This window comes from Rattus rattus, chromosome 5, assembly GCF_011064425.1.
Source record: "Rattus rattus isolate New Zealand chromosome 5, Rrattus_CSIRO_v1, whole genome shotgun sequence".
In the NCBI taxonomy this organism is placed as follows: Eukaryota; Metazoa; Chordata; class Mammalia; order Rodentia; family Muridae; genus Rattus; species Rattus rattus.
Window position 1 is genome coordinate 93,458,023 of NC_046158.1, and position 11,065 is coordinate 93,469,087.

General features: G+C 38.2%; 2 non-coding genes across 2 annotated transcripts; both read left to right on the forward strand.

Moving 5' to 3' along the window:
• The first annotated feature begins 2,129 nt into the window (after positions 1-2,129).
• LOC116902656 lies at positions 2,130-2,236 on the forward strand. The gene has a single exon (XR_004388219.1). It is a non-coding gene; the product is annotated as a U6 spliceosomal RNA (small nuclear RNA).
• Positions 2,237-4,199: 1,963 nt separating this feature from the next.
• Positions 4,200-4,331, forward strand: LOC116902573. The gene has a single exon (XR_004388167.1). It is a non-coding gene; the product is annotated as a small nucleolar RNA SNORA17 (small nucleolar RNA).
• The last annotated feature ends 6,734 nt before the right edge of the window (positions 4,332-11,065 follow it).

Sequence of the window (11,065 nt, forward strand, 5' to 3'; positions counted from 1 at the left end):
AACTTATCAGCATTTAGGTAAAAAGCCAAAAAGATATTATACTTTAAGCTGTCAAATTCTATAACCCCCAGTCTTTCCCATTGCTCAATGTCTTTGATCACGAAATTTGGATTATATAAGGTACCGTGAAGGTCTGAGTGGAAGCAAAATATTCAGAATAAGCATAGAACCTTTGGTTTATATGTGGATTTTCACTGGACTATTATTACCAGACCAAAAAAAAAAAAGCACGAATACCCACAGATGGCTCTAAATGCATTTGACCTAACAATTAACCAATAAAACAATCTAGCATATTTTAACTGTGGGCTTAATTATAGGAATAAGTGCAAATAATCTACCATGGTATGATATGTGACTACAGTGATATTTGAGGAAGATAATTTTAGAAGCCTGTTTACTACATTGTTTGTTTTCCATTTTTCACTGTAATCAATTTTCCCCATGCTTGAGCTAGCCAAATAGTTTGCCATGCCACATCCTTGGTCACAATCTTTCCACCTATAATATGAAGCACATACATTACACATTTTTTGACAGCTGCCACAATCTAACCTTAGCCAAAACCCATAGTCATACTGCAGGTACTCCTTTCACATCTACCTGCCATCCTTGTAACAATCTCTGGGCTCGATATGAATGACGATTCTGAGGGAGAAGAAGCCATAGGTTTGCTTAGTTCACCAGATTTGAAAAACCTCATTGAAGTTTTTTCCATGTTACTCTAATAAAATTCTTATTCTTGGAATTCTACATTTATATTCAGATCATAAAACTAGATCTTAAAAGTTTTAAAGCCTTTTTTAAAAAATGGTACTTTATACAAATTTGGATATTTTATATTTTATATTCTCTCCCTCCTTTGCAATGGTTTAGCAACCATGACAAGATGGGTAGTCAAGCCCATGATTATCACATGTGTGTCTTTGTTTTAAGTCTGTGGATGGTTTGTCTATACATATGTCTGTGTGCCAGGTGTATTCACGTTGCCTGAGGAGACCATAAGAAGGAACTGAATTTCCTAGGAGTGAAGTTGTAGACAATTGTGAACCAGGTACCATGCAGATACTGGGAACCAAATCCAAGTAAGAGTAGTCAAGCCATCATCATTTTTAACCACTGAGATAGAGCCACAGCATTTAGTCAATGTGGACAAAGCACCCCTGAATCACACAGTGTCATCTTTCCTTCAGGATAACAGCTACTGGTTGGGCCAACGTTAGACTGTTAAGTAACTTGCATGCAGAAACCAGAATTATAACCACAGGTAAAATTGGATACATTAGAGGTAAATTCTGCAAGAAATAAAAAAGAAGCAGAAAGCAATTATAAGGGGGAGTGCTTAAATTAGGTATGAAGGGTTTACACTATTGATTAAAGCATCTTCGAAATCAATAAAGGATTTTGTAGCAGCCAGCTTGCAGAAACCTTCAAGAGAAACTATCTCATTCAGTTTAGAGGTTAGAGGCTTCTGCTTTCATGGATGAAGAAATCCATTCTATGTCTTTTAAAAATATTAATAAAGGAATTACAAACTTAGAGTCTAAGATCAAGTGTCTCTGATTGGCTTTAGACAACTTTTTAAAGAAGAAAACTATTGTTAAAAAATTAAGTAAATGTAAAAAAAATACAAAATATATTTTGTTATATTTAATTTCATTGTCTCCTATCTTCTATCATATTGTAATTTCTCCAGAAAAGACTTCCTATACAATAATTACAAAATATCATATTTATATGTTATCAGATAGACTAATAGTCCATATTTCAGATAGATATGTATTAATTCGCAAAGACTTTTAGATCTTTTCAGACTGTGACTTTCCAAAATTCTGTATTTCCCCATTTCTACTAGGAACACATTTTATAAGTAAGTTTATAAGCAAGTGTTTCTGTTAGTCATATTACTGGAAACCTACTTATGATAGCTTTGGCATCTGAATTTGACAACATTCAAGTCAAAGAGGATCCACTACCAAGAGGATCCACTAAAGGGGAGCCCAAGCAGCTCGACTGAGTTGTAGACATCATCCATTTCAGGAAAATTCTGTGGAATAAGACCATGCATGGTTCCTTTGGTATAGAGAAGACTGACTATCTTGAGTCTCCCTGAAAGAAAAGTCAGCAGGGTGCTCGCTTCGGCAGCACATATACTAAAATTGGAACGATACAGAGAAGATTAGCATGGCCCCTGCGCAAGGATGACACGCAAATTCGTGAAGCGTTCCATATTTTTGACTGAGTTAGTCTTTAAAAAGATTTATTAATTTTGACTTTTGAAATAGTTTTTTGTAGCACAGGTTGGCCTCCAGCTTATTGTGTAGCTGAGGCTGGTATTGAACTGCTGTCTCCTGTCTCCATCCCGCATTGCTGTGATTATAGATATGGTCTACCATACTCAGCTAAAGTTTCTCTGTGTAGCCCAAACTATTCTGGAACACACTAGACCAGGCTGCCTGGAAATCAGAGATCTCTGCCTGCCTCTGCTTCGCAAGTACTAGGATTAAAGGCCTGCACCACCATGCCCAGTTTATAAAAAGTACTTCTTGTAAATGTAATAAATGTCATTTTGAAATTTAAAAAAAAAAAAAAAGAAAAGTCAGCAGGGTACCATTAACCCGGCAAGTAGAATCTGTGGGAGTAAACTTCCTGAAGTTAGACATTAATTCATAAGCAACCAAATAAAGGAAGTATCAAGAAAGCCGCTAAAACCCAGTGAAGAGCCTCAGGAAATATGTGAACTATGTGTTAATCTCCAAAAAGATCCACAAAAAGCAAGTAGCAGAAAATGAGATCTGAACACTCAGTAGAGGCAAAGGAGGGTAACATTGCCACTTAGCAAAGATGTCAGTCAACTAAGATACTTCCTTGTTGGGAATGAGATAGGGGAATGTAACTGATAATACACTTAAAAGTAGAACAAGGTTTATTCTGTATGATAAAAGTCTTTTTAAAAACTTAATTTGATTTAGTATGTAGCTATTTTAATTAAAGAAGGTACTTTCTACTAACTAAACTTAGTGACTGTTCATTCATAAGAGTGACTTGAGAATTCAGAGTATGCAATAGATAACTCAGGCAGAAAATCAGTGGAAATAACCCTGAGTAATAAAATTACAAACAAAATAAAAGAGATTTTTCATACTTGTTTTTTAATCTTTTCTATATTTCCTAAATTTATTGTACTTAGTCTTTTTCCCTATTTTTCTTTTGTTGTATTTATTCTTAACTTTCATCCACTATCTGGAGGTTTCTGTTTAAAAATCATGGTTTTCTTTGTGGACAAATCATTCCTGAATTGTTTGGATTCTTTCATCTACAAATCAAATACAATTCAAACTAGAATTTTAGAAAAATAATTGGTTGGTCTTCATCAAAGAAAGCTGTGGACTTTCTTACTGTTCCTCATTTTTCTCTCCTTGTCTAGCAGAAATCCTTCCCCCCTGTGATTTGCATCTGTTACAACGTCAGGCCATGTGTCTATCACAAAAGCAGCCACCAGGAACATGAAAACACTCTCCAATTGGCCACCTCAGCTCTACGTTTCAAGTGGTGCTAGTAAGGACATGATAGATGTCCCCACCAAGCACAATAGAATGTACAAAGGCGGTTACCCAAAGGAAATGCATGTTGCTCAAGCACAAAGAGGAAAATGGAACCAGCAACTGGCACCCCTTCCAATCACACCGATGCGATGTTGCATACTGAGTGAGTTATTTGTCGCCTGCAGGTCTCACTTTAAGGGAGGATTTCTGTCCTCATCTATTTTTGATTGTGAGTCTAGTCTTTAACAGATGAGTCATACCTCCAGTCCAGGTTTTCTGTTCCCAGTAAGGAAAAATATCCTGGTAGAAAAAAAAAGAAAGGAGATCATAATAAAATTTCCAACATTTTTATGGCCTGTGAAGGATTTTAAAATTTTAATCACAATTTTGTTAACTTCCTACTCTTCAAAAAGTGAAGCAGAGCTCTGTGGGCATGAGTGTGGGCTGGACCTCCTGACCTGGAAAATAAATGAAAGGGTGCAAAATTTCTCTGTGACTTCTGCAGGTAAGTCACAAAGAAAGCTCTCTTCTCTCTCTCTCTCTCTCTCTCTCTCTCTGTCTCTCTCTCTCTGTCTCTCTCTCTCTCTGTCTCTCTCTCTCTCTCTCTCTCTCTCTCTCTCTCTCTCTGTCTCTTTGTCCTTACGAGAGTAACATACTGCCCCTAGGGGCATTTCAGGTGTGGCTACATTGTCACATGTGTCTCAGTATGTGACAGGAAAGAGACAGGCTATGCCTACACTCAATGTTCTGACCTGTGAACATCTGAATGATTAGTAGCCTAACATTCCCTGAAAAAAAGGGATCTGAGACAACCACAAGTACTATGCCAGAGTGCCCAGACAGGGAGTTAGCCTAAGAGGACTATCAGTATAGGCAATGGAAAAATGACCCCCGCACAACTCTCTTGCCACCTACGGTAGTCAAGAGACCTGGTCCTGAAGTTATCAGAGCAGGAGAGTTGTCCCTGCCCTAAGTAGCTGCAGCATTCAGGAGAGGAAGCCCTGCACCAAATAGCTGGCCATGAATGTAGGCTTTGCAGGTGAGCCAGTCCAAGGGCTTGAGTGCAGAAAAGTTATTCCTGCCTCTTGTCTGCTGGCCAGTCACAGACAAGGAAGAGATATCCTTCTCTCTTCCTTTGTTCCTCACCATCTATGGCAGGTAAGAGAGCTGGCCCTGGGGTCAGGAGAATGGGAAAACTGTCCATGTCCCTCTTCAGCTGCAATGCTAAGGAGAGCAGGCCTTCACTTTGCCTGGCCAGAAGAATAGCACTGGCCCTGGTTGTAGGGGTTGCTGGTGAGCTAGCCCTAGGTAGAAGAATAGGAGAGCCAAAAGACTGACCACTCAGTTACCTCTCAGACCAGGATCCAAGGCTTTGAATTGGCCCATCCCAACATGTACCCCATCAATGAACTGCTGGAGGGCATGAAGGCATCAGTCCTACAGATCCAAAATTACAGGATATCCATGACACAGGGCAACAACTGGATATCTGAGAGAAGTCCCAGTGAGATTCCAAGGGGAAGTTTAGATGAATGGGATTGGGGTGCATGATATCAAATTCACAAAGAACAAATAAAAAGATTTTTTAAAGTAGCATAATATAACACATTAGGCCAATTAACTGAGTTAAGTATATCAATTAACTGGTCAGGATAGTCAAAACAATTGGTCTTAAACATTTAAGGAAGAAGCAAATTCCAGTAACAAAAGTAAATAATGCTTCAGTGTAATACTTTTAAACATGAAAATGGCAAACACAGGAAAGATGCTTCCAGTGACCCACATCACCAAGCAGTGATGCCAGCTCTTTCCGTGTTGTTGTCAAGCGTGTGATCATGTGTGGCAACACATGTGTGATCACATTCTACTCCCATCAGCTTTACACCAAGATGCTCTGTGAGCTTGCACAAGGTAGGCCTCATCCATCTTGTTTCACTGCTGAGCTTGGAGCTCAGAGACTTGTGAGTGTTAGGCCGGTAGTGTTTCCAACCCATGTAATTTGACTTAAATACAGTCTTTACTCATTTTCCCTAGGTTCATATTAGGAAAAGATATGTGAGAGAGTACATAGACATTCTCACCTCTGCCTATGGCCAAATCTCACTGAGTGAGATACTGTGGGTCAGAGAGGATCATAGGATGTTGTGGAAGTAATGTTTTAAATGTTTTTCTCATACTTGTTTCACAGGTGAAAAGTCTTTACCTTTGGGGTCTTTTGCGGTCTCTAGGGGTGGGAGCCTCAACTTTGATCTGAGGCCCTAGAGAAGAGTTGGGGCCTAAATCTCCAGGCCTTTGTGCACAACTGGAAGGTCCTGGGAAGGACAAGTCTTTGAACCCCTAGGAAGGATGGAAGCCTGAGATGCTGAGAGATGAAGGGAGGAAGAAGGGTGTGGAAAACAATCCGGTCCAGGTTGGGAAAGTTTGTTAGTGCTCTTCCATGAAAATTTGTCCTATGGGAAAAAGCAGTTCCTCGTTAGTGTGTTAGCTTATTAATTTTCAGATTAAAAATCAATCTGCATGCATTTTTAACAGCAGCCAGATTGGTTGCCTTTTTCATTCTTTCAGTATTTTTACACTTCCTTTGTGAGGCTTAATGAATTTCCTATAAAGAATCTGATGGTTCCTTACATTCTTGTTCACCTCATACCTTCTTATTATAGTGTAAAAGGGACAATTTAGGCATCACCCAGTCGTGAACTACATCTGCAGGATTCTTCTCTGGCTGCTATATGATTGATAAAACAGAAACTGATTTCATTCTAAGTAGTGCTAACTCTTCAGATACTATTTATCACGCCCGAAGCTGTATATGTGAGAGTTAATTTGGTTTGCTTGGGATCCCTTTAGTCTCCTATTTTCAAACTGAAGAGGGATTCGAACAGTAGGATTTTAACAAACTGAGTACAAAAGATATGTACTCTTTCACATATCTTTCCATAATATGAAAGCTGACATTTGCAGAATGTACACTGCCAGTCAGCCTGGTCTCCTCAGCAGCTCAGCACAGGGGATTCTAATTTTTAGCCTTCTCCATTTTCTCAGGTAAATGTTAAGTCTATGATAATCATCTCAGTGTTGCTCATTTCTTTTATAGACCTCTTGTGGGAAGGTTAAAAGCAAGCTCTTAGCTTTTATTTTAAGTATTTATGAAAATTGTTCTCACCTCGTTTTACCCTTTTGTTCTGCTCTCTCTAAACTGTTTCTTCTCCCCAGAGTCCATAGTAGGACTGGTCCCATAGCTATGGATAAATGTGTTTTGCTGTTTGTTTTGGTTGGTTTTGGTTTGGATTATTTGTTTGTTTTATAAACAGTCCAGATAGCAAAATAATGGGTTTCCTCAGTCCTATTGTCTAGTGTAATAATAAATACAAAGTGAATGGGACTTATGTGACTAAAACTTTATTTACAGGAATACATGAACAAGATGAATTTGATCCCTGGACTTTCATGTGCTGAATCGTATTTTAGTTTATAACAATTACCTTGGTTGAAGTGTGTAGGTCCACGGAAGTATGAACTTGTTAGCTAATGCCTAGCATCACTGTCTTTACTGCATACGGATTTTGACAAGACAGGCTGTGCTCCGAGAAGGAAGCCTGCTTTCCTCATCTTTTCTTCAGCCAAAGCTCTGTGATTTGGCTCAACTGCCTAAAAGTGAGCTTGAACTTACCATTTCTTTTATTCTGGCTTCTTGTTTTCTGAGTAAGAACTGCAAGCCAAACTCAAATAGTAAGAATAAACCACCTAATCAATTAAAAATGCAGAATGAAATGTAGTGGACGAGATGACCAATAGGCTGGCAACACGCTGCCAAGGCAGATCCAAGCATGGCGAGGATGACAGCTCCCTTCTACTAGGGAGTATCTGTTCAGTCTTCAATGGACCCTATAGGTTAGCGATTGAAGTATTACTGAAAAATTAAAGCAGATTTGGAGGATGATAATGGAAGATGCAGAGGGACTCACAATGATCTTGTGTAAGAAATCAAAGAAAATAGCTTTGTTCAGTCAAGGGGAATTCAGGGAGAAAAGATTTTTCTTTATGTGTTAATTTTACTTTATATATTTTAAAAAAGGACTGCAATTAGTATAGGGGTTGGGCTTCCTTAGCATGGTTTTTTGAGACTTAAACTAAGGGGAAATACTTTCAGAAAACAATCTCAGCTAAACTTTAAAAAAAAATGTCTAAGAGAGATGAGTACGCCAAGTTATGTATTTAAGGGAGATTTAGTTAATATACATGTTTGTATGTGTGTAGACATGCATGTGGGTCTGAGCATATGCACACATATATGTGTGTGCAATATATGCTCATGTGTTTACATATATGTGTGTGCATGCATGTTTGTATGTACCATGAGTGTGCACATATGTACAAGTGTTTGTGCAAGTCTATGTTCACCGTAGTGTTTGTTGGAGGTCAGAGGGCAATTTGAATCAGCCAGTATCTTCCTTAAACCCTGAGATCCTAGATTGGTGACAAGCATCCTGACCCTGTGAATCGTCTATCTCACTTGCTTATAAATTTCTTCTTTGTAGACATGTTAGATCACAGTACAGCAGATATATTATGCAACATATTTCAGTATTTGAATTATCTTCAAGTAGAAAACAAAAATGCTTAACAACTTTCAAACCAAACCAAAGTCAAATATTTTATAAAGTAAACTATGTTTTAATTAAAAAAAAACAGGCAAACGCAATGCATTAAAGACAGTCATTCCAAAAATTAAAAAAAAAAGAAACATTGCTTTGAAAGATAAAATTTTCGCTAAGTTAAATAAGGAAGTAACATGGCAAGAACCTTTACTCCCTGATATGGGATGGCAGCATCCTTATTATTAATCACCATGACCATCATTTGGAGATTATCAAACATTTAAGGTTTCAGGTTGTTTGGTGAACATGGACAATCTCGAAATATGAACTGAGTTCTTCTTGTGATCAAGCTTAAAAAATGTCACCACAAAATAATGCAGAATCACTCAGTATTGGACTGGCTTTGTTTGCACACAGAGAGCTGCATGTATACTGTAAGCAAGATGGAGTGTCACGCTTTTCTTAATCTTGTATTAACAAGAGTGAAATATGGAAATTCCTAATTTTTTAATGCTGCACCAGTGCAATATTGGTTAAATTGTGCAAATTCTCTCCCCCTGGGAGGAAAAAAGCAAGGCAAAAAACCTAACACGTCCCTTTTCCTAGTTTATTTCTCTGCTTCTGGCTAAAAGGAACTCTGGAAGAGAGAGTTTCTTTCATCTTACAACAAGCAGACCATCACTAAGGTAAGTCAAGGTGGAACCTCTAGACAGGAACTTGGAGGTGGGAACTGAAGAAGTCGTGGAGGAGGGCTGCTTACTGCCTTGCTATCCGTGGCCCAGTCACACTGCTTTTTTTATACCAACCATGAACACCTGCCCAGGGGTAGTATTGTCCCCAGTGCTAAGTGAGCTGAATTCTCCCACACCAGTAGCTAATCAAGAAAGTATTCCTACAGATGCCCCTATGGATAACCTGATGGTTGCCTTTTCTCATTGAGGGTCCCTATTCCCACATGATTCTAGCTCATCTTAAGACGTAAGCTTGTGACACACTAGCGAACACAATAGTTGCCTTGGCTACTTGTCTCTTTGGTGTCACAACATATCCAACAAAACCAATATAAGTTAGGGGATTATTTTTGCACTTAAGATTAGGGAATGTTGTTCAAAATGGCAGAGAAACTAGGAGGAGGTGGTGGCTGGTCACATTGCATCTATAATTAGGAAGAGAGCAAAGAATGCTTTGACTGGGAGTTCTTTCTCCTTTCTATTCAGAGTAGGACCCCAGCCCATGGTATGGTATGCTCACAGCTTTCCCTCAGAGACTTACCCACAGATTTGTTTCTATGGCTATTCTAAATCCCATCAAGTTGACAATTAAAATTATCACACCAGGCTTGATAATTTCAGAAGAATAAGATCCAGCAGCCATTTGAGAGAAGCAGAGACTTTATCCAAGAAACTCTCTAACTTACATTCCACCTGGAGAGAAGTCGCGAAGTAATGTTCACAATGTCAGTCATGCTTAACTCTACATCACCTCAATTTTTACCTCTTTGTCCAACTTTTCTTTGAGCATACATTATATGGGTATTGTATCAATTATTTTGAGGATGTTTTGTAAAATTAAATGCTTATATGAATCTTTTTTAACTAATAATTCAAGATTGGCATATATAGACATATCACATTCCAACACATACACACACAGACACACACACACATGAACACTATTGGTCCTGGCAGCAGTGTGGAACTGTGACTAGGGAAGGGGGCAAACAGTGCACCAGCTTCTACCCACTGCTATGTCAATGCACATAAATTCTAATTTGTAACACCCCTGCAGTTCCATTGTATGGCTCCATTAGTCTATGCATGAATTATTTACACATTATACATCATAATGGCATCGAAACCATTTATGATATCAATTCATACTATTACAGAACAGGTAATCTTCAGCTGTCCAACACAACCTGTGTTAATTAGATCTCCAAGAAACTTTGCTAGTCAATCATCTCCACAAAGCCTGTTTCTGCCGCACCTCCTCCAATGAGCCTCCCTATCACTCCATTGTGCATCTTTCATTTTTACTCTACCTATGGAATACATGATAGAATTTAGCAGTTAAGACACACAATTCATTGTTTTGCTTTGAGATTTAACTCTTGCATCTCTGGATAAATGGGTTGATTCTTGAAGGGCAAATCCATGAGCTCATGGTAACTCTTTTATAACTTCTGTCCTTCTTAGCAATATGACAAAAGCAATACAACCAATGGATTTTTATCTGACTTATTTAACTACTCAACACATAAAGATGGCTTACAAATTTTTAGATGCTGGTTTTACTTGGCCAATTCAGATCTTTTGAACAATGACAGAAGTTTTGGGTGGTGGTTTATTATTATGAAATTAGTCATGCTTTGTTTTTTTTCTTTCAAATAACAATTGAAAAACTTCTGTGGTATTAATGAAAACTTGGTTGTTTTTAGATTAGGGTGTGTATAGACTCTATGGAATGATGACTTCTTCTGTAAACATAATAGTTAGCATACTCCTATTTTTGCATTCTATAATTTCTCAAGACACATTACAGAACAGTACTTATAGGAGAAGGGAAACGTATAAGGTCATATTTATTAGATTGTTTTCAACTGGACATACCATAGAGTTGTCTGAGAAGAGGAAACACAACTGAAAAAATGCCTCATCTAATTGCCTTTGGTGAGTATGTAGGGAATTTTCTTTATTAATAATTTATATGTGAGGGTCAGCTCACTGGGAGCAGTACTAGTTCTAGAGAAGAGGTTGTATTGTATGAGAAAGTAGGCTGACCAAGCTATAATAAGCAAGCTGTGACTTTGTTTTAGTTCCTGCCTCCAAATTCTTGTCCTTCTTGGATTTTCATTGACTTTCCTCAGTGGTGAACTATGACATCAAAGTATAAGCAAATTAGCACCCAGTTGCCTTTGGTCAG